The following is a 21,268-nucleotide window of genomic DNA, read 5'->3' on the forward strand; positions in this document are numbered from 1 at the left end:
TAGGATAGTTTGTGAGACCCCCTGGCCTCATGTGTCATCGTCGACATGTGTCATCGAACACTACGGGCTCCTTGGCGATGTATTTTCTATAGTTCCTGGTGTTGATTACCTGGTCTTAGAGGCCGACCATGAATCCTTCAGTCTCGGGGAAGTGCGTCCCGCTCGTGACAATGCATTGGAAGCAATTTTATCTATGTGATCTTGATAGAGATCATTGTAGTGTCTGCCGTGGAGTGTCTTCTCTCTCTGCCCATCTTTCTAGCTTCGTTTGTACCTCCTGGTTTGGGGGGGGACTCCTCGCTTAGATTGAATGGGGTATTCCCCTTGTGTATCTTCCTTATGGCTTGATGGAGTACTGCTGTGTGTTTCTAGAAGTAATCCTTTGGGTTAACAATCGCAATCTTCTGTTGCTCAATGAGTCTATCAGGCCCTTTCCTCATTTTTCCCGGCAATTGTCAGTCTCTCCACGGTAGATTTCGGGTGTTGTTGTCATCATTGTCCTTGTATTTTTAATGATATCCTCCAGCTCGGTGTTAGTCCAATCTATGACCCCGAAGAACTACGTTAGCACTGGGACTGCATAGATGTTTATGGCTTTAACTGTGTTCCCTCCGTTCAGCTTTGCTTTCAGCAGGCGTCTGAGTCTTTGATGGTATTTTTCGGTCAGGCAGGCCTTAATTTCCTTGTGCTGTAACTGCTGAGCTTGTATCATCCCCAAGTATTTGTAGGCCTCTCCATCTGCCATGGCTTTGTCTTTACCAGACTGGAGCTGTTAGTTTCGGTTGACTAATTTTCCCTGGTGCAATCCGTGGGTCTTGCATTTGTTTAGAACAAATTCCATTCTAATATCATTGCTGAATTCTTCGGTGATCTGGAGTAGTTGCTGGAGGCCCTCCTTGTATCCTGCTTAGAGCTTGAGGTCATCAATTTACATCAGGTGAGTGAGGGTGTAGAGGTTCTTCCTTCCTTCTTTGAGGTTATATCCGTACTTGCTACTGTTGAGCATGGTGGATAGAGGGTTAATTGCTAGACGGAACCAAAATGGGTCCTGCGCATCTCCCTGAAAGATTCCTCTCCTGATGGAGATTGGCCTGGTTGTGATGTTTTCGACCTTAATGGTGGTACTCCATTTCGTCATCGTTTCTCATAAGAAGTTTGTCACTATCGGATTGACTTTGTAGATGTTCAGCGCCTCTATTAGGCAGCTATGAGGCACGGAGTCGAAGACCTTGCGGTAATAGATGTAGGCTGTGTACATGTTGCGGTGCTTCTTGCAGGCTTGCTCCATAACCGTGGCATCTATGGGTAATTGCTCCTTTTATCCTTTGCTCAGCCGCTTGAATCCTTTCTGCTGTTCCCCTATTATGTTCTGGCTCTCCAACTGGTCCGATATCTTCCTAGTTATGCAGCTGGTCAGGATCTTGTGCATTGTTGGGAGGCAGCTGATTGGTCTATATTTCGCCGGGTTTCTTGTGTCTTCGTCTTTAGGCTTCAGATATGTGATTCCTTGAGTGAGGAATTTCGAAATTGGCTCTGGGTGCCTAATCATTCGGGTGAACTGCTCTGCCAGGTACTTGTTCGTGCAAGTGAGCTTCTTCTACCAGTAGTTGTGGACGTTATCTATTCCCGCAGTAAGCCAGTTGTGAGAGTTCTTGATCGTCTCTTTTATTTCTTCTTCCCGAATCTCCAACCCTCTCATTTCTTTAACGTCCTTTGTTTTCTAGAGTTCTCGTTCTATCCAGGGCTGTTATGTCTTACTTCCCTGCTCCATACATGTTTTCCCAGAACTCCTCAATCCTCAGCTCGGGTGGTCCTTTTCCTTCTTTCCTGGCTTCTCCAAGACTCCTGTAGAAGCATCTTTGGTAGTTATCGAATGTTCGGTTGTTAATTTTCCTCTGGGAGCTCTCTTTGTATCGGCGTAGTCTCTTGCTGAGTGCAAGGTGGTTCTGCTTCAATGTGTCCAAGTACTCTGTTATTCTCTGATTTTTTGTCTCATGATTGCTGTGGACGTTTTCCCTCTTGAGGCTGCTCTTCACTTTTCCAATTAATTTTTTACTCCTACTGCCCCGTTAGTACTTGGTGAATTGGCCAATCTTGACTCTTAATTCTTCTATCTTCTGCTGCAGTCTTCTTTCCTAAGTTGGTGGTTCTTTCTGTTTTCGGTTCTTCTGCTGCTGATCTGTCGTTTCTGTTCCATTAATCGTCGTGGGTGCTACAGCAGTACAATACACGGCTGAGTCGATGGTGTCCAGTGTTGCACCATTGCTGTCGAGGTAATGCGGTATTATGTGCCGATTGAGGTGGTCTGTGACTCTCCACAAGGTTCTATAGGTTCTATTCGGCCTCTGTAGGTACTATTCGGCTTCAGTATCACGTGGGTCTTGGTGGGTTCCATTACTTCGAATTCTGTTAGGGCCTTCTTGCACTCGTATTCTAATTATTATTATTATTTCTGCCTGATTGGGGGGGTTGCACCTCTTGACGGGTATTACTACCACGTATACAGAGTGGTTGTTGTGATGTCTGGTGTTACTGTTTGTCGAGGAACTCTCTGACTATCCTATAGGTGTTCAGGATTGCGACTTTCTGGAGTTCCTTGTAGGTGTTCGCTGGGAGATCTAATGCTGCTAGGCTGTTGTGTAGGGTGATTGGCACCATACCTGTGGTTGACACGATGGTCGGGATGGTCGTTACTTGCTCCATATGGCACATCTCTTTGAACTATGATATATGATATCAAAAAATAATTTTGATATCATATATTTGGATTTCAGGAAAGCTTTTGACACTGTTGCGCATGGAAGACTACTGTACAAATTGGAGCAGGATGGTATTAAAGGTAAGTTGCTACAATGGATAAAAGGATGGTTGAGTGGGAGAAGACAGTGGGTGGTAATTAATGGGTGCTGCTCTTCGTGGACTAATGTTATTAGTGGAGTCCCACAGGGTTCGGTTTTGGGTCCACTGTTGTTTTGTATATTTATCAGTGATATTGATGAAGGAATATCAGGCTGAGGTGTCGAAGTTTGCAGATTATACAAAGGTTGGCAGGGTTGTTAATGACAGTAATGGCAGTGTGCTACTGCAACAGGATCTAGATAATTTGGGCAGATGGGCTAAGAAGTGGCAACTGAAGTTTAACCTTCACAAATGAAAAGTACTGCCTATGGGTAGAAGTAACCCGAGAGAAAAGTACCAACTGTGTGCTACTACACTAAAGGTGGAAGAAAATGAAAAAGAGCTGGGAGTGATTGTACAATCAGATATGAAGTTTTCTGAGCAATGCAGACAGGCTGCCAGGGCAGGTCATAGGGTTTTGTCAATGATATATAGGAATTTTGTAAGCAGGGAAAAGGAGGTGATTGTCTCTCTGTATAAGGCAATGGTCAGGCCACGCCTTGAGTACTGCATACAGGTCTGGAGGCCTCATTTTAGGAAGGATGTAGTGTGTTTTAGGAAGGATGTAGTGATGTTTGCTTGAGTGTGTACAGAGAAGGGCATGAATTTATGCCCCCATACGAACCTAAGGGGGCATAAATTCAAATTAAGAAAAGACAGATGTAGAATAGTTGTGCGGAAATTTGCCTTTAGCCAGCAGATGGTTAATTGCTGGAACAAACTTCCATCTGTCGTTGTGGAAGTTGATAGGTTGAATAAATTTAAGGAGGAAGTGGACAGGCATTTGGAGGGAACGGTGTGATTTTTTTTTTTTTTTGGCTGATGCTGCATAAGCTCATACGCTTGCTTTCTTGCATCACATGCCACTACTACTATTACTACTACTACTACTACTATCTCCAGTCTTAGTTTCGTGTTCTTCCTGATTTTTTTCCCATGGGCCTTCTGCAGGTTGCCACTGTTGGGTACCGGTACGTCAACGTCAATCAGATACGTAGTCTTTTCCTTCTTGTCTACAATTATTATTATTATTATTATTATTGTTGCTCTTATATTATTTCTCCCTTGTTTGGGGAGTTCCACTCCGTGACGGATACTGCTATCAAGTACACAGGGTGATTGTAATGTCTGGTGTTACTGTCGGTCGAGGAAATCTCTGATTATCTTACAGGTGTTCAGGATTGCGACTTTCTGGAGTTCCTTGTAGGTGTTCTCTGGGAGACCTATTGCTGCTAGGCTGCTATGTAGAGTCTTTGGTACCATACTGGTGGTTGGTACGATCATTGGGATGGTTGATACTTCTTGCATATGCTACATCTTCTTGATCTCATGTCTTAGGTTCGTGTATTTCCTAAATTTTTCCTCATGGGTTTTCTGGACATTGCTAGTGTTCGGCAGCGTTATGTCAATCAGATAGGTAGCCTTTTCCATCTTGTCCATAATGGTTATAGTAGTAGTAGTAGTGGCATTTGATGCTAGAAAGCAAGTGTATGAACTTATGCAGCATCAGCCAAAAAAAAAAAAAAAAAAAAATGCCTGTCCAGTTCCTCCTTAAATTTATTTAACCTATCAACTTCCACAACGACAGATGGAAGTTTGTTCCAGCAATTAACCACCTGCTGGCTAAAGGCAAATTTCCGCACATCTATTCTACATCTGTCTTTTCTTAATTTGAATTTATGCGCCCTTAGGTTCGTAATCTGAAAAAGTGGAAGAATCCCATCAAAATTCAGTGTGCTCAACCCATTCAGTGTGCTCAACTCATTCAAGGCCTTATACACCTCAATCAGGTCACCCCGCAGGTGCCTAGTCTCCAGCCACTGCAATTTGCAGAACATAAGTCTCTCTCTCTCTTGGTAAGAGAATCCCTCACCAATCTTGTTGCCCTTCTCTGTACACACTCACGCAAATCTACATCCTTCTTAAAATACTGCCATTACTGTCATTAATTATTATTATTTATATTCATATGATGCAAGGAAGCCTGAGGCTTATGCTGCACCAGAAAAAAAAAGTTCCCGAGTAACCCTGAGGGACAGAGAGAGAGAGAGAGAGAGAGAGAGAGAGAGAGAGAGAGAGAGAGAGAGAGAGTCAAAAGTAGAAGGGAATCACCAAGAAAGAGAAGAATGATGATATCCAGGTCAGGACTCTGGGTGTGCCAAGCCCATACTGACCATAGGCCAGGAAAGGGTTGCCTCACTGGCAACCCTTTTCTGGCCTAGGTATCTATCTTCCTGTAGCTACTTAGTTATGTCCGGTTTGTTGGTTGTGTGGGATGGTCTTATCCGCTATTATGGCGCGATCCCAGTACAGCCTGTGGGTTCGGGTCTCTAGTACTGCCCGGGGTTCGTACATGTAGTATGGTACACTTTCTTTGGTCAACTAGTATTTCCTCGCTAGCTTCTGAGGTATTATACTGGCTACCTGGTCGTATCTATGAGTGTACTTAGTCTTGGTGAGAACCTTGCCCGGGTGAAATCGTCGATGTGCCATCTGACATTCCGTTCCGGGCTCCTCTGCGATGTATTTTCTATAGTTTCTGGTGTTGATTCGTTGGTCTTGGAGGAGGAGGAGGATAAATGGAACATTATAAATAACCTGTTAAGTACAAGGAAGAAATTATCAAGGGGAAATCAAATTAAAACACTATTAGAACAGATTTCTGGTAGAAACAAACAATATGAGGCTACTAATAGGTTTGCTATTATTATTGGAGGATAAATGGAACATATAAATAACCTGTTAAGTACAAGGAAGAAATTATCAAGGGGAAATCAAATTAAAATTTGTTCTAATAGAAATCTGTTCTAACAGTTTCTATTAGAACAGATTTTAATTTGATTAGAACAGATTTCTGGTACAAACAAACAGTATGAGGCTGCAAATAGGTTTGCAAAAGCTGTATTAGATTTCAACAGATATTATATTCATTATTGCCAAAATTCCTTTAATCAACAAGATAGTCTTCCTCAGATAGTGAACTCTTGTACTGAGAGTCTTAAGATTATACAACAGTTAAAGAACAAGAAATCTTATGGACTGGGCTGCATTACAGTAACCAAAGTAAAGATAAATAAATCTCTGTTCTCTTGGTGGAGCTTATAGCACGGATGTTAGAGTCGGGAAGCTATCCTACAAATTTACTTTCATTTAAAGTAATTCCTATAAAATAAAAGGGATCACTAGATGACTTTTGCAATTATAGACCAATAACAATACAGTCAGTTATAAATAAGATAATAGAAAATTATATTGTTTCCCATATAAGTAAATATTTACATCAATATGGGCTGTTAGACAACTCTCTATTCTCATATCAGAAGGGCAAGAGCACAAAGACATTATTAGAGAATTTAGTAAACCCTTTTAACTTACATTTAAACAACAACATTTAATCAATAACTTCATAATGATTTTATTTATAGATTTGACCAAAGCATATTTGACTTAATTGATATCCCAATATTGCATCAAAAATTACTGAAATATGATATAAGGGGAAGAATCAATCAACTCTTAGCATGTTATTTAACCAAAAGAAAAATAACAGTTGAAGTAGAAAATCATATAATGTAAAGAGAGGAGTACCTCAGGGCATTCATGCAGGGCCAATCATGTTCAACATCTATATAAATGACATATTCGAAGTAATAAAAAATTCCTTTATAAAATTGATATAATGTTATATACAATTGGAAAGAACTTGACAAGAATAGCTAAAGATTTACTGCAGGACGTAATACATTTACAAACTTGGTTGCATGATAATAAATTAGCACTCAGCTTTGAAAAAACAAAATTTTTGGTAATTAGACCTCATGAAACCTTGGACATTCATCCCGCTATTAAATTACATAAACATGAATGCCTACATGATAAGAATTTTCAGAATTGCAAATGTCTAACTGTGGAAGTTTCAAATCATTGTTACCTTGGGTTATTAGTATTAGTATTAGTATTAGTATTAGTAATGGCCGCATGGCGAAAGAAAGCCTATGGCTTATGCTGCGCCGGCCAAAAAAAAAAAAAAAAAAAGAAATCCGAATAAAACAATGATAAAAAAAATAAATAAATAATAATAATTAGTAAAAGAAAAGGAAATTAAACATATCATCCTATGTGCTTCCCTGACCCGAAGGTACTATCCAGATGACCTTTGAATTTCCCCAAACTGTCAGCCTCTACCACACATGTAGGCAACTTATTCCAGTAATTTATAACTCGTTAGCTAAAATAAAACTTCCTGCAGTCCAATATAAACATTTCCCCCCCCGTAACTTGAATTTATGTCCCCTAGTTCTAGCATCATTTATAACCTTGAAAATTCCGTCCTCATTCATTTTACTGATGCCTCTCACAGCCTTAAACACCTCAATCAAATCTCCTCTCAGGTATCTAGTTTCCAAACTCTGTAACCCACATATTCGAAGTCTTTCTTCATATGGACACCCTTTTGCCGATCTCACCAGGCGAGTTACTCGTCTTTGCACCCTTTCAAGAAGCTCGATGTCTTTCTTTAGGTGGTCTTGGCGCATTATAGCCTTAGTAGCTAATGCGCCAATAAAAACAAAACCAACCAACCAACCAACCAAATCTTTCTTTAGGTGCGGTCTCCATACTTGAACGCAGTATTCCAACTAAACAAAACAAAAGTAGAGATAGGGACGTGATAATGGGATTATCACGTCCCTATCTCTACTTGCAAAAGTTCGATAGATCATCGATAGGACACCATGGGCCTTCCTTGCAACCTGTTTACAATGCTCAGAGAATTTCATGTCTGACCGTATCGTAAGACCCAAGTCCCTTTCCTCCACGACTGGGTTTAGTTGAACTCCACCAAGTGAATAAATTATTTTGGGATTACTGTTTCCCAGGTGTAATACCTTACACTTTGTTGTATTAAAGCATAGCTGCCATTTTTCTGACCATTCCTGAAGTCTATCTAGGTCTCTCTGAAGAAGCTCAGCTTGACAGTGATTATTAACTGCTCTACCAATTTAAACATCAACTGCAAATTTAGACATCGCGCCCTCTATCCCTTCATCGATGCCGTTTATGAAAATTAAAAACAACAGTGGTCCTAATACTGATCCGTGGAGAACCCCACTTTCTTACATCAACCCAATCTGAGGAATAGCCATTTATCACAACCCTCTGCCTCCTGCTCTGAAGCCATCCTACTATCCATCTAAGGATTTTCCCAGTGATTCTAACCTGTTCCAGCTTATAAAGCAACCGCTTATGTGGGACTGAGTCAAAAGCTTTGCTGAAATCTAAATAAACAATGTCGAAATTATTCTCTAAATCCAGCTCGTGAGTGACCCTTTCAAAATAGCGAACCAGATTTGTTAAACATGATTTTCTCTTTACAAAACCATGCTGAGTATCCTTGAGAATTTCAATTCTATCCAAATGATCCTGAATTCCACCCTTGATCATTGCCTCCATGATTTTCCCTACCACTGAAGTCAGACTGACAGGTCAATGATTTCCCACTTCACTCTTAGAGCCACCCTTATGTATTGGAGATGCATTGGCTCTTTCCAATCCAAGGGAATCTCCCCAGAGTCTAGTGATGCTCGCATAATTAGCCTCAATGGTTCAATGCTCACTTGCCGCCTCCCTTAAGATTATAGGGTATATTCCATCAACTCCAGGAGTCTTACTGGCCTGTAGGTTCGAAAGTTTTTTCATTAAATAATCTTGCGAAAATTCAGTATCATTAATTACATATTTTTCAACTTCGCTCGCACAATTTCCCATTGCCACAAAAGGTTTTTCATTTGTGAATATCGATGAAAAATAACTGTTATGGATTGACTAGTCTAAGTTGGGCAATGCATATAACAAATTTGTACAAAAAAATGAGATTTTATGTCTTTCTTTTTTGCTTTTTTTATTACATTAAGAATAATTTAAATCTTAGAACAAAAGTAACCTTATATTATGCATTAGTGGACTCCCAACTCAATTATTTAGGAAATGTATGAACACAAGCAAATATAACTGAAATAAGGGTAATAAACAACTTAATTAACAGATATTGAGACTTTTTATGGGGACAAACTTTTGGAATGACCTGAATAAGAGAATGCAATTTTTGTTGAAATATAAAATACTTTATCCAGTTCAAAAACTGAAGTTAAATTTAATCTTGAAAAATCTTAACACTATTTTTGAAGAGCCACGTTGATTGTCCCATTGTATCTGCAAATAAATGTCTCAGATAATTTAAGGAACCCAAAAGCAATTGTTTTGCGTCACCCTAGGGTACTAAATAGATTTGGAGATAGGCATACAATGAATATAATAAACAACTTGTTGGCTAGTGTAGATTTAAGGCTCAGGAGAAGTTATTCTAGCTCCAAATTAAAATTCTTAATAAGAAAATTTTTGATACTCAATGATACAGTAGATTAGAATTGCTATGCAGATAAATTGCTATCTCTGTTTGCAGTGCGGAATGTACTATGTGTTGTGATTTCATTATCTTATCTATTAGATAACAAATATGTATGCAAAAACTGTTGTAAATGAAGATTTACAACTTGTCGAGAAATTTACTTTTCTTAACAGGTTCATTTATTGTAAACAAATTCTCTTGATAAAAATAAATTGTATTCTATTATTATTATTATTATTATTATTTTTTTTTTTTTTTTTTAGCCGTATTGTGCAAGGAAGTCTGAGGATTGTGCTGCACTAGCCAAAAAAATATTCACGCGTTACCAGAAGAATGATGATATCCAGCTCAGGACTCTGGGTGTGCGAAGCCTATACTCACCAGATGTGAGTCCCTGATCCCTGTGGTGATTTTTTTTATCTTCAGAATTCGTTTCTTTCTTATTTTCATTCCTGAAAATCTACACATTACTGTACACATGGATATATGAATGTTACTTCCCTGCTAACTTTAATATAAAATAAAAAACGACACAATATGTTAACGTTCCATGATCTTAGTTTACTTGGAGATTAATGTTGCTTTATTTGTTTTTTCTACTTGAATTTGTGAAAACATGCCAGTAGATGGCGTATTTAATTTGCTGTCACTGTTCAGCAAAATGGCCCTGAAAGTGGTCGTTGGAATGAGTGAGTATTTCTATGAATAATACCGTTACTTGTTTATTATTACTATTGAGGAAACTCTGTCGCTAATTTTGTGTTTATTTGCAGATGTAGAATATAAGTGAATAAATACGACATTCGAAGTTTATTTAATAATTTAATGTTAGCTGGAAAGTTTTCGATACGAAAGGCATATCACACCCACTACATTTTACTACAATAATATATACGTTTGTGGAATCATTTTGCTCTTTAAATCAGTTATATTGTTACAATGCGTCCAGCTTGAATAACGTCCAGCTGCACGAATTCTGTTCGCTTCTAGAAAACAAGTTTACTAAAAGATTTTACGAATTGCTTAATTTAAAATCACTTAAAAAAAAATAGAGAAGGAAGAGGAAGTTTTAGCCAAAGTTATTTCCGTTACAACAATACTTAAAAATATGCAGGGTTTAGGTTATCAAGTCTCTATCGTGTTGTGGAAAAATAATTTGATGGCCATTCTTATTTGGATGCTGCTTCTTACTGTTGACTTGCAGTCCGATCTACGCAGACGCTTGGGATTTCCTCCCACCCAAAATTTGCGGAGAAACGTAAATAAATCAAAATAAACAGTGACGTTATGGAATGCAGTTTTTTTTTTTTTATTTATTAGAGAAGAATATACATTTCTTGATCGTATTGCATTATGAGATAAGTTTTATTTATGTTCGGACAACCAGTGTAGTTAGCTGATCTCCAGCGGATGGATTAGGGTCCACCCCCTCGTAAGTTTCGCAGATTTTAGCCTGCATAGCATACATATGGGACTATGAATGCACATTGTGGTGTGAGAAGCTGATGTGCCAAAATTTTTTCAAGAACTATATCAATTTATTTACTGTGCTTTGATGGAATGGATAAACTAATCATAGAAGAGGTGATAAACGATTTTGTTCAATTCAAAATATAAATTAAATAGTTTTATTACAAATAATGTGTTAAGCCCGAAAGGCTATTTTATGAAATTGAGGCCCCAGAAAAATCCATAGGACTTAAACCCATATATGCAAGCCTCATCATTGCTATGTAGATTTTTTGGCCGGCTAAAATAGTATTAGTAGTGGCAAGAAAGAAATAGTATTAATACTAATACTAAAAAAATAGTATTAGTAGTGGCAAGAAAGAAAGCTTATACATCATCAATAAAAAAAAAAAAAAAACTTCCTACATCACCTGCCTGTCTCCTCTAATAATTGTCTAGTTCTTCCTGAAATTTATTCAAATTACTCACATAACATTAGATGAAGTTTGTTTTAATAATCATCTATCCACTGGCTGAAAGCATGTTGTCACACATCTACCTCGCAACATCCTTCAATTTTAATTTATATCCCTTCATGGATGTGTTGTCTGAGTAAAAGGAAAGAGTGATTATAATAGACATTATGTTCTACACAGTTAAATTTTAATGCATTGATGTTTCAAGAGCTGAAATGCAAATGTAGTGTGTTATGATTTTAATACCTCCTCCACGATGTCTTAAGAACTTCATCAGATACACTCAACATATCACAACAGTGAACTCATTTGTGTGTATCAAAGGATAAAAGGAAATACATATTAAAGGATGTTTATTAAAGCTGCAAAACTTTACAATAATTTATAAGACTTACAAATTTCAACAGTTAAAATTGACTGTTGAAATTTTACAGCCAATTTTACAGTGCAAAATGTGGCAGGGATAATTAGTACAATTAATTGATAGCCCAAACATAACAGATTAGCCGTTATTACAAAACGGCTTTTGGCCTTTCTTTTGCGAAGTGTGGTCTGTAAATCATTCCTTCTAAAAAGAAGAGATACTGTGATAACATACCAACTCTGTGGTATCACATTCTGGGTAGTGGAGAATGAAAAAGACTTTCTCAGAGGAGGTGATTGTCCCATTGTATAAGTCTGGTTAGACCACATCTTGAGTACTGCATACAGATCTGGAAGCCTCATTTTATAATGATGAGGCTTTATTGGAACAAATGGAGAGAAAAACCATGAGATTAGTGAGGAAAATAAAAGGGTGCTCTTATCAAGAAAGGCCCACACCTCATTTTCAGAACATCTCAGTTTCAGCATCTGGAGACTAGGCACCTGTGAGGAGATACAACAGGTGTTTAAAGTGGATTAAGCTCAGTACTGAATGAATCCTGCCTCTTGCTCAGACTACACACATAAGGGGGGGACATAAATCCAAATTTTCACATGGTGCTAAAGAAGTGGATAGTTTGAATAAATTAAAGGAAAAATTAGGCAAACTACTGGAAGGGACGAGCAGCTGATATGAGAAGTGTCCCCCCCCACCTTTTTTTTACTAATGATGTGTAAGCTTGTTTTCTTGCATTGTTTGCCAATATACCAAGTCCTGTGAATTTATTTTCTTTCATTTTCTGTTGCAAATGGTATGCATATAGTTTACAAATAGTGCAAAATATTTAAAATTCACAATTTAAAGTGTATTTTAAATACACTATATAAAGAAAGACATATTTACATTTATTTATTTCTTTAAATAGTATAAATATTTATCTTGCTACATTTTTTACTGTAAACTGTAAATTCTAATTGTTGAAATTTGACTTTCAAATTTCGATAATTGTAAATTATGATGCACTGCAAAAATAAGATGCAGAGCCAAAGAAGACAGGTTTCTACCTTTGCCATCATGTCAGTTTATTGAAGGGGCTCCTAAAATTTCCTGACCATGTTAATGAGCAATATATACCCAGTGTTACGAGCCTGGACAGGATAGTGTAGTGAGAGAGTTTGTGGTTGAATATTCCACCCGGATAATTGTTCATGTTGGATAGGATCATAGGACTTTCAAGGTGATGCTGACAACAGTGGATAGCAGAGCACAGCCACTGTTCAATTTCTGAAGCACCCTGATAAACAGTTGTTAGGACTGGATAATTGACTAGCAGTCTTTGACTGATATATTTACATTTTTGAGAAGGATTAGAAATTATATTAATTTATCTTTGAGACATTTAGTATGAAGAAACACCATTAGTTGATAACTGGCAGTGATGAAGTTGTAAAATCACTGAATGATAGGATTTTATGACAGTCACTTGCCACTGTTTTTGTTTCAGGAAAACTTGCAGATCAGCATTAAATTGAAAGTGTACATGACCTATCTTTTTGCTATTTCTCCAGTAGTTTCATAACCCTTTATTCTAATAGGTCAGGGCATTTACAATTTGTTTAGTTTACTGGCAATAAAATTTTTTTTAATTCAAATTAAAAATTTAAATTCAGTTCAATTTAATTGTGTGACCAATTAAGTTACAGCAGCAGTGGTCATGCTGCCCTGCCAGTCACATCATGAACAAAACCTTTGTGCAAAAATTTATGTAAGGTTAATGACTGAACCTTTCCCTGCCATCCCAAATATGGACACAGTTTTACTTGAATAACTTTTAAAGTGAAAGTTTAGTTTTCCATTGAGCTACTATATTAAAATACGTGTTAGGTGTAGCATTACCATTCTTGCAACTATTTTTGTTTAATGATTACACTACACCTCACAGGAATTGTTCCAAAACCATGTAACTTTGAAATTTCATGCCTTTTAACAGCGTTATAAAGTTGAAAATGGGATTGGCTAGTGCAGTGGTTTTCAACCAGGGTGCCATGGCACCTTAGGATGGCACAACAACATTCCAAGGATGCCACGTAATTTGGGTTTATATATATATATTTATTTTATATATATATATATATTTATATATATTTATTATAAATATATATATATATATATACAGGGTGATTCACTACCAGTGCGACAAACTTGCAGGAGGTGTAGGGGGCACAAAGACAAATCGGAATCACATAGCATTGCAGGGTCCAAAATGCCTTCGTCATGCTGTAGAGAACGTTGAACGGGAGGTCGCGTGAACAGCGATCCCGCTGGAAGTCAGCATTTGTGAACAGGTTCCTGAGGCAGTAGGATGGACGAGTATTCAAACGTTGAACTGGCCGACATGCACCTCGTGTATGGAGCTGCGGACTGTAATGGGCGCGCAGCTCTGCGCTTGTACCAGGAACGTTTCCCGCACAGGCGTGCTCCTCATCATACGATTTTCGCATGTGTGCACAGAAGGTTACGTGAGACTGGTTGTTTCACGAGAGGTACCATGAATCGAGAGCGAACGACGAGGACGGCAGACAATGAGCAGAATGTCCTACGTCTTGCAGAAGGCAATCCGAGTACGAGTACTCGAGCGATAGGCCAACGATTTGGTATTTCCAAATCCACTGTATCGAGAACACTGTCAACAAACCAAATGAGTTCATACCATCTGTAACGCATCCAATCATTGGAGCCTGCGGATCACCACTCCGGTGGACATTTTCTACTTGGTTTCTTCAACAGAAAAGGTTCACAAATGCTGACTTCCAGCGGGATCGCTGTTCACGCGACCTCCCATTCAACGTCCTCTACCACATGACGAAGGCATTTCGGACCCTGCAATGCTATGTGATTCAGATTCGTCTTTGTGCCCCCTACACCTCCTGAAAGTTTGTCGCACTGGTAGTGAATCACCCTGTATATATATATATATATATATATATATATATATATATACACAAAGAGAGAATTGGATCTAATAGGCAGAAAATTGAGTAGGGATGCCACAAAAATAAAATAAATTACTTTACTTAGGGGTGCCGTTATTAAAAAAAGGTCGAAAACCACTGGGCTACTAGTATCTAACATATATACAGGGTTGTTAAAATTAAAATATCCCTATGTAGAGAGAGGGCTGTGGAGCGAGTTCTGGTGCTCAAACTGAAGAGGAATTTGGACAACAGGTACAATAAAGAATGCACTTGCCATTTATTGGGAAAAAAAAATTAGTTACAAAATTTGTCACTATGTGGCGCTGTGGCAATACAAATCACTTGAACAGCGCTACAATCATTCAATGTGTCCTCCATTTTGGTTCCATTCGAAGAACAACATTTTCTACAGCAGAATGTAACATGTCAACTGGAAAGGCCAGCATATGACGTCTAGTGCTGTCCTTCAGATCTGCCAGAGTTTGACATCCTTCCCGATACACCTGGTTCTTCAAAAAACCCCACAACCAGAAGTCACATGGGGTGAGGTCCGGTGATTGGAGTGGCCAAGATATCTGGAAACAACGGCTGATGACCCGTTCGTCTGTAAAGTGTTGCCTTAACAATCTTTGGACACAATGGTGGATGTGGGGTGGCACACCATCTTGCATGAATATGGTATCCTGAAGGCACCTGCGTTGTTGCAGCGCTGGTATTGCGAAATTTGCCAACATTTCATAATATCGTAGTCCAGTGACGGAACAGGTGCAGGGGTCCAGTCGGTGTTACCTGTTCAAAAAAATATGGTCCAATCATGAATGTGGCTGTAAATCCACACCATACTGTCACTTTTGGAGAATGCAACAGGACTTCTTGGATAACTTGGCAGTTGCTGAAATGCGACAGTTGTGCGTTTCTGTTGCTGAAATGCGACAGTTGTGCGTATTCACTTTGCCCATTTAAGCAGAAGTGGGCTTCATCACTCCAAAGGATATGCCATGGCCAAGTGATATCCACTGTCATTCACGCCAGATACTGAAGTGTGTATGTGAAACAAATATCTGCATCACCATGCTTTAGCTGCTGTAGCATGTGCATCTTGTAAGGATAGTACCGCAACACCTGATGCATTACAAGCCTTACAGTGGAATACGGTATGTCCATTTCACAAGAAACAGCTGGCACACTTGTGCTACCACATGGAGATTGACTTGATAAATCCATGACAGCCATAGCCACATCTTCAATGCAAGAGGAGTCCACGTTTTGCGGGCTCCAGGGTTTCTCCTATCCACCACTAAAAGGTAACAGTACACATAGTGTACAATTTAAAGCAACCATATACAATGATAATGATACATAAATGCTATTTACAATGATGGTGATGACACATAACGGCTGTTTACAATGATGATGATACAAAATGAACTGGACTTCGGAGTCCAGCAGACTGATTAGTACATCAGGTGAGAGAATCCAAAAATGGAAACAGTCTACAAACAAGCCAAAGTGATCAGTCCCCAACAAGCAGCTAACCGTTACAAAGATTTATACTTCAAAAGAATAGTTACAATTTCTGGTTTCCAAAACAATAGAAAGGGCCATAAACCCTTCCATCTAAAATTCAAAAAACCCAGTAAAGTCGTTCTAACCAACTGACAGATGATTATTTTTCTGTCAATTAACATTAAGTTAGTATTTTACTGAACCTTAGGAGTAAAAATTCTTTTCCTCCGTTTAAGCATTTTCTCATAGGTGGAGAAGGCAGCATAATACTCAGGACAGTTGACTAACCTTGGCAGTTCAGAGTTGAATAATTGTGAATACATTTGTGAGAAGTTGAAAGTCCAGTCTTAAATCATCATCATACAGAGGACAGTGAAAGACGAGGTGCTCAACAGTTTCTTGAGCAGCACAACTGCAGAGAGGAGTGTTACTTAATCCGAATGAGAACAATTTAGAGTTAAGACTGCCATGACCGGTATATAGAAAAGTAACATATAAGCCAGGATTGAACCAGCCCATTTTCTTATCATAATCAGCAACCTCGGGAAAATACCTAAAGGTCTCCCTACCCAAGGTAGAAGTAGACCGTGTATTTTGCCATGCTCTACAACATTTCTTATTCATTTCTTATTCTTTTAATGTTTACATTTTCTTGTAAGTCAATATTATAAGTAAAACCATTTACAACCGCAGGAACGTTTTTTCTTCTACAATATAAAAGATAGTGTAACATTACTTTGTATTGGATTGGCAATCGATGACTGAGGACCTGGAGATCAGCTGTAGAGACAGTTTGACAAGCTCTGCTTACAGCGAGAAGAAAAAATCTTTGTGCTTGAGTAATATTTTTGAACAAGGGAATTACCAATTCTGTATCCTCAGGCCCCGGCTGCATAACACACAATTGGTACAAATATACAAGAGTAGTATAATTTAATAGATTTCTTTACACCAAAAGTACTCCTGGTAATCTTAATAATTTTATAGGTCAGCTTTTATTTTCTGAAGTACATATTTTGCATGATAATTAAAATTAAGATGGTCATCGAAATAAATTCCTAAGTATTTATGCTGCCTAGTACTCCTAATAATTTCTCCATTTAGCTTAATAACAGTTGGTCTATTCACGTCAAGGAAACCCTTTAGCAACATTTGTTTTGTTTTATTAGTGGAGATTTGAAGTTTGTGTTTGACACCAGATATTCAAGTCCGTGAGAACTTCATTTGCTCTGTGCCCAAGCGGGAATTACCAAAAATCAGAATAAAAAGGTCATCTGTGTAAGCGAACTGAAGGATGTCGTCACGAACAACAGAAAGCCACCCATCAAGGACCATGTTCCAGCACACAGGGGCCAAGAATAGAGCCCTGAGGGCAACCTCTGGTTACAGATCTTATGACAGAACAAAATCCTGAAGTGACTGTGATGTTGCGAGAATCAAAATAATTCGAAAGGAGGCGGTAAACGGGGGCAGAGGCCCTGGACACTCGGCCACCTTAGTGTCGAATGCCCCTTTGAAGTCAACAAAGAGACTGAGGACATATATAGAAGTGGAATTTTGAACAGTATTTAGAACCTGACAAATAGCATCTACAGAAGACCTTCAACGGGTAAAGTCGAATTGAAGTGGGGAACTTAGATTTCTCTCCAAATAGTAATTTAGAAAACGAGAAACAATTAATTTTTCTAGGACTTTACCAAGGATGGGCAGTAGAGCAATGGGCCTGTAAGAGGCCCGGATAATTGGAGGGTTTGTCAAAGGACTTAATCAGAAGTTTAAGTCTAGCCTGTTTCCCAGGCAACGAGAATAATCCCGAAGACAGACAAGCATTCATAAGATTTAATATTATTAATGGGCAATTTTTCCAAAATCTTTTAAGAGCAGAAACCTCACGGAGGTCCTGTCCAGGACATTTTCCACCCCTTAACGTTGAGATAGCAGATTCTAGCTCAATATCCGAAAATGGAGCCTTGGGGCAGGGCCCTTGGTATGATAAATGATCCACGCCTTAATCGCTTCTGACGCTGAAATTCTCTGATAGCCACAGCTGCATTGTTGCTGTTCACTAATAGTGCCTTTTCCTGCAATGTTGTTGGGATTGCTGCTGTAGTGCAGGCAAACATCTATAGTATGATTTTTGAAGAGATTGCTTTGCTTTTATATAGTACAATAGAGCTGAGTAGTGGCGCTGTGGCAATAACTTACGATTATGCAAATAATGTAAGTTATTTGCATAATCTTAACTAAGATAGTTACGTGCCATAAAGTGACAAATTTTTTTGTAACTAATTTTTTTTCCCAATAAATGCTGAGCGCATTCTCTATTGTACCTGTTGTCCAAATTTCTTTTCAGTAAGAGCCTTAGAACTCGCTCCAGAGTACTCTACATAGGAATACTTTAATTTTAACAACCCTGCATATATATATATATATATTTTTTTTTATTTATTTATTTTTTCACATGCTTAATATGTAATTGACCATTAGCATTTGATATATATTCAGTAAACCCTTGCTAACCCAGTTGCAGTTTATCTGGATGTCGGATAATCTGGATCAAAATATGAAAAATTCTGTTCACAGGCATCGTTATTAGCATTAGTAGAGGTATATGATGCAAGAAAGCAAGCTTATGCAGTATCAGCCAAAAAAAAAAACTCTTCCACTTCACCCCTCCGTTCGTTCAAAATACCTGCCCAGCTGAGCCTTAAATTTATTTAGGCTATCAACTTCCACAACAAGGGATGGAAGTCTGTTCCACCAACCAACTACCTGCTGGCTAAAGGCAAATTTCCGGACATCTATCCTACATCTGTCTTTCCTCAATTTGAATTTATGCCCTCTCAGGTGATTATTCTGAGCAAGAGGCAGTATCCCATCAGCATTGAGGATGCTCAAACCATTCAAGGCTTTGTACACCTCTATCAGATCACCTCGCCGGTGCCTAGTCTCCAGACACTGTAATTTGCAAAACTTAAGCCTTTCTTCGTAAGTGCAACCCTTCGTTCCGTTCACTAACCTTGTTGCCCTTCTCTGTACTCGTTCCAGGAGCTCTATATCCTTCTTGAAATGAGGCCTCCAGACCTGTATACAGTACTCTAGGTGTGGCCTGACCATTGCCTTATACAATGGAATAATCACCTCCTTATCCCTGCTGGAAAAATTCCTGTATATCATTGACAATACTCCATGAGCTACTCTTGCAGCCCGTCTGCACTGCTCAGAGAACTTCATATCTGCCTGCACAACCACCCCCAAGTCCCTTTCATTCTCTACCACTGTCAGTGTAGTACCACAGAGGTGATACGTTGCTCTGGGGTTTCTGTTTCCCATGTGTAGTACTTTACATTTGTCAATGTTAAACTTAATTTGCCACCTCTCAGCCCATCTGCTCAACCTTTCCAGATCCTGTTACAGCAGCATAGCATCCTTAACAACCCTGCGAACCTTTGTATCGTCTGCAAACTTGGACATTAAGCTTGATATACCATCATCAATATTATTTATAAATACAGAAAACAACAATGGACCCAACACTGAACCCTGAGGGACTCCACTAATAACATTAGTCCACGATGAGCAGTGTCCATTAATTACCACTCTATCTTCTGCCACACAACCATCCCTCTATCCATAGCAACAATTTGCCACCAATGCCACACTGCTCCAATTTGTGCAGCAGTCTTCCATGTGCAACAGTATCAAAAGCCTTTCTAAGATCCAAGTATGTAATATCAAAGTTATTCCCTGCATCCAGTTCTTTTGTGACTGCATCATAGTATCCAATCAAATTGGTCAGGCAAGACCTTCTCTTAACAAAACCATGCTGTGTCTAAGCTATAGCTGAATTCTTGTCAAGATGATCCTGCAGTGCTTCTTTAACCAGTGCTTCCATTAATTTTCCTGGAACAGAAGTTAAGCTCACAGGTCTATAATTACTTGTGTAAGCCTTTGATCCTCCTTTGTGAATTGGGTTACATTTGCACATCTCCAGTCTGTGGGTACCTCCCCCGAGTCCAAGGAAGCTCTCATAATTATGGCTAATGGATTGCTTACTTCCTTTGCTGCCTCCTTTAACATAACTGGATAGATCCCATCCACCACAGGTGCCATTCTTGTATTTATCCTCAACAATTTCTCCTCCACTTTACTCTCAATTATTACAAGATCAGCTAGCTCACTGCCAGTGTTTACTTCGTCTATGGCATTCCCCTTCCTGAATAACTCCTCATGTGTGAATGTAGATGCAAAATATTGATTTAGTTTGTTAGCTACCTGAGCAGGATCATGAACAGTTGAACCATCGATATCAAGTGGACCAATCTGATTCATCCCCTTCCTTCTAGAGTTTACATAAGTAAAGAACTCCTTGCTGTTTTTCTTTGCATCCCTTGCCAAAGATTTCTCGTAATCTGCCTTTGCCTGCCTAACCTCCTTTGTAACTTGGTTACAGATCAACTTATATCTATCACATGCTGTGTCACATGTTAATTTATGTGTGTCCCATGCATATTTCTTCTCTACCATATGTCTCATTAGTTAATCTGACATCCATTTAGGCCTAAACCTTGAACAATATTTCTTAGTTGGTATGTAAAGCCTAGTAGCTTCCAAGATAAGTTGTTTGAATGCTTCCCATTTTGAGTTTGCTGTTGGTAACATCATTAGTTGGTCCCACTGTATAGAATTTAAATACTGTCTCAGACCATTGTAGTCGCCTTTACAAAAGCAATAACCCTTCCCTTTACCCCTGATGGTAGTTACCTCCTTGAGTAAATCCCTCTTCAGCACACTGTGATCACTGCCACCTAGTGGTTCCTGTATCTGCAGATTCTTAATGCATGAAGAATCACTACTGATAATCAAATCTAGAATATTGCTCCCTCTAGTTGCCTCCCGAACATGCTGATTTAGAAAACAATCATCCAATAAATCCCCAATAGCCTTGCTAGTGTGTGAGTGACCAACCCACAAATTCCAGTCAATATCTGGGAAATTAAAATCCCCCATTATAAGACTCTCTGATTTACTGGCCCACTCTATTTCCTGTACAGTTTCTTATTATACTCATCAGAGTCATTAGGCATATAGCACACTCCTACTCTCAATTTTGAGTTCTCCCAATGCTTATGACTCAACACTGCACTGTCCAGCGATGTCGACTGGCTTCACTTCCTTGGATTTTGTGTTTCTT

At 38.8% G+C, this 21,268-nt stretch overlaps 1 protein-coding gene across 1 annotated transcript in view; it reads left to right on the forward strand.

Annotated features, from left to right (window-relative positions):
- Positions 1-9,960: 9,960 nt before the first annotated feature.
- Positions 9,961-21,268, forward strand: part of LOC150087303 (protein ROP-like) — a 176,423-nt gene continuing 165,115 nt past the window's right edge. The window contains exon 1 of the mRNA XM_090371968.1: positions 9,961-9,993. The gene's annotated coding sequence lies outside the window, so the exon portion shown is untranslated. The remainder of the gene's footprint in view (positions 9,994-21,268) is intronic.

This window comes from Mastigoproctus giganteus, chromosome 4 (assembly GCF_048544385.1).
Source record: "Mastigoproctus giganteus isolate SK-2022 chromosome 4, ASM4854438v1, whole genome shotgun sequence".
Taxonomy (NCBI): Eukaryota; Metazoa; Arthropoda; class Arachnida; order Uropygi; family Thelyphonidae; genus Mastigoproctus; species Mastigoproctus giganteus.